The following is a 3,702-nucleotide window of genomic DNA, read 5'->3' as shown; positions in this document are numbered from 1 at the left end:
AACGTGATTTTCGGAACGAACGTGATCCAGAGGACTTGGACCCTACGTCAAGAAAGCTACCAGGAAGGCACGAGGTAGGGGGCGCGCCTACCCCCTGGGCACGCCCTCCACCCTTGTGGGGCCCACGTTGCTCCATCGACGTACTTCTTCCTCCTATATATACCTACGTACCCCCAAACTACCAGATACGGAGGCAGAAACCTAATTCCACCGCCGCAACCTTCTGTACTCGTGAGATCCCATCTTGGGGCCTTTTCCGGAGCACCGCTGGAGGGGGCATTGATCACGGAGGGCTTCTACATCAACACCGTAGCCTCTCCGATGATGTGTGAGTAGTTTACCTCAGACCTTCGGGTCCATATTTATTAGCTAGATGGCTTTTCCCCTCTCTTTGGTTCTCAATACAAAGTTCTCCACGATTCTCGTGGAGATCTATTCGATGTAATCTTCTTTTGCGGTGTGTTTGTTGAGACCGATGAATTGTGGGTTTATGATCAAGTTTATCTATGAACAATATTTGAATCTTCTCTGAATTCTTTTATGTATGATTGGTTATCTTTGCAAGTCTCTTCGAATTATCAGTTTGGTTTGGCCTACTAGATTGATCTTTCTTGCAATGGGAGAAGTGCTTAGCTTTGGGCTCAATCTTGCGGTGTCCTTTCCCAGTGACAGCAGGGGCAGCAAGGCACGTATTGTATTGTTGCCATCGAGGATAACAAGATGGGGTTTATATCATATTGCATGAGTTTATCCCTCTACATCATGTCATCTTGCTTAAAGCGTTACTTTGTTCTTTTGAACTTAATACTCTAGATGCATGCTGGATAGCGGTCGATGTGTGGAGTAATAGTAGTAGATGCAGGCAGGAGTCGGTCTACTTGTCGCGGACGTGATGCCTATATACATGATCATACCTAGATATTCTCATAACTATGCTCAATTCTGTCAATTGCTCAACAGTAATTTGTTCACCCACCGTAATACTTATGCTCTCGAGAGAAGCCACTGGTGAAACCTATGGCCCCCGGGTCTATTTTCCATCATATTAATCTTCCAACACTTAGCTATTTTTATTACCTTTTATTTTACTTTGCATCTTTATCATAAAAATACCAAAAATATTATCTTATCGTATCTATCAGATCTCACTTTCGTAAGTGATTGTGAAGGGATTGACAACCCCTTTATTGCGTTGGTTGCGAGGATTTTATTTGTTTGTGTAGGTGCGAGGGACTCGTGCGTGGCCTCCTACTGGATTGATACCTTGGTTCTCAAAAACTGAGGGAAATACTTACGCTGCTTTACTGTATCACCCTTTCCTATTCAAGGGAAAACCAACGCAGTGCTCAAGAGGTAGCAAGAAGGATTTCTGGCGCCGTTGCCGAGGAGTCTATGCAAAAGTCAACATACCAAGTACCCATCACAAACCCTTATCTCCCGCATTACATTATTTGCCATTTGCCTCTCGTTTTCCTCTCCCCCACTTCACCCTTGCCGTTTTATTCGCCCTCTCTTTTCCGTTCGCCTCTTTTTCGCTTATTTGTCGTTATGGCTAGTCCTCTATCTTCTCCGTTGTCTCCGAGAATGAAGTTCTTAATTTTAAGCAAAGGGAGGGAGAAAATCTAAAAGACACTTGGTATAGAATTTGCAATGCTCAAAATAGATCTACCAGGAAGCCATCTACTTCCGTTCTTCTCCGCAGTTTTTATGTAGGCGCTACTCCTTGGTACAGATATATCCTTGATACCATTACCGGAGGGAATTTGTTGGGTAGCTATACTTTTGATTCTTATAATGCTATGATAGATTTGTTTGGCTCACCACCTCTTTTGGTTAATGGAACTATGTTAACTTTCGAGCATGTAATGCAAAGACTTGAAATTATTGAAAATAAAGTTCCGTAGAGTTAATTGAAAATTTGGATAAAAAGATCCACAACCAAATTACCCAATATGGATCTAAAGTAGGAGTCACTTTGAAAAATATTAAGGAGAAGGAACCCATAGTTAATGAAAGAATAAATCAGGATTCCACTAGAATCGATAAACTTGAGGGTATCATTACCAACTTGGGGACCACTTTCTATTCCGTAAAAAATACTCCAAGTCCTCCAACTAAAATTGCCAACTTATGTATGTTCCTAAAAATAAAGGTGAATCCTCTAGTAAAGAAACTGCATATCTCAAATCTATAAGTATTCATCCCAATCTTTTTGCTATCATTAAGGAACCATTTGCTACAAATGATTTTTTTGATTTTGTGCCTAGAAGTTTGATAATTAATAAAGATAAAGAAACTCCTAAGGGTAATAGGTGTCTTATTGAAGAATAACCTACCAAAGATGGCAACACCTAGATCTATCCTTGCTATTATGCCTAGCTAGGGGCGTTAAACGATAGCGCTTGTTGAGAGGCAACCCAATTTTATTTTTAGTTTTTTGCTTTTTGCTTATTTTTAGGAATAAATATTTGATCTAGCCTCTGGTTAGATTTGTTTTTATGTTTTAATTAGTGTTTGTGCCAAGTTTAACCTATAGGATCTTCTTGGATGATAGTTATTTGATCTTGCTGAAAATTCCAGAAACTTTCTGTTCACGAAAACAATTGTTAAAAATCACCAGAGCGTGATAAAATATTGATTCCAATTGCATCAGATCAACAAACAAATTGTCTAGGTATTCCAATTTTGGCTGAATTTTTTGAGTTCCAGAAGTTTGCGTTAGTTACAGATTACTACAAACTGTTCTGTTTTTGACAGATTCTGTTTTCGTGTGTTGTTTGCTTATTTTGATGAATCTATGGCTAGTAAAATAGTTTATAAACCATAGAGAAGTTGGAATACATTAAGTTTAACACCAATATAAATAAATAATGAGTTCATTACAGTACCTTGAAGTGGTGTTTTCTTTTCTTTCGCTAACGGAGCTCACGAGATTTTCTGCTGAGTTTTGTGTTGTGAAGTTTTCAAGTTTTGGGTGAAAGATTTGATGGATTATGGAACAAGGAGTGGCAAGAGACTAAGCTTGGGGATTCCCATGGCACCACAAGATAATCTAAGGACACCAAAAAGCCAAATCTTGGGGATGCCCCGGAAGGCATCCCCTCTTTCGTCTACTTCCATCGGTAACTTTACTTGGAGCTATATTTTTATTCACCACATGATATGTGTTTTGCTTGAAGCGTCTTGTATTATTTGAGTCTTTGTTTTTTAGTTTACCACAATCATCCTTGCTGTACACACCTTTTGAGAGAGTCACACATAAATTGGAACTTATTAAAATACTCTATGTGCTTCACTTATATTTTTTGAGCTATATAGTTTTGCTCTAGTGCTTCACTTATATCTTTTAGAGCACGGCGGTGGATTTGTTTTATAGAAACTATTGGTCTCTCATGCTTCACTTATATTATTTTGAGATTCTTAAAATAAGCATGGCAATTTGCTATAATTATAATATCATGAGAAATTTGATGCTTGATAATTGTTTTGAGATATAAAGGTGGTAATATCATAGTCGTGCTAGTTGAGTAATTATGGAATTGAAAAATACTTGTGTTGGAGTTTGTGATTCCCGTAGCATGCACGTATGGTGAACCGTTATGTAACGAAGTCGGAGCATGAGGTATTTATCGATTGTCATCCTTTGTGTGGCGGTCGGGATCACGCGATGGTTAACTCCTACCAACCCTTCCCCTAGGAGCA

This window comes from Triticum aestivum, chromosome 4D (genome assembly GCF_018294505.1).
Source record: "Triticum aestivum cultivar Chinese Spring chromosome 4D, IWGSC CS RefSeq v2.1, whole genome shotgun sequence".
In the NCBI taxonomy this organism is placed as follows: Eukaryota; Viridiplantae; Streptophyta; class Magnoliopsida; order Poales; family Poaceae; genus Triticum; species Triticum aestivum.
Note: the sequence above shows the minus strand (reverse complement) of the source record.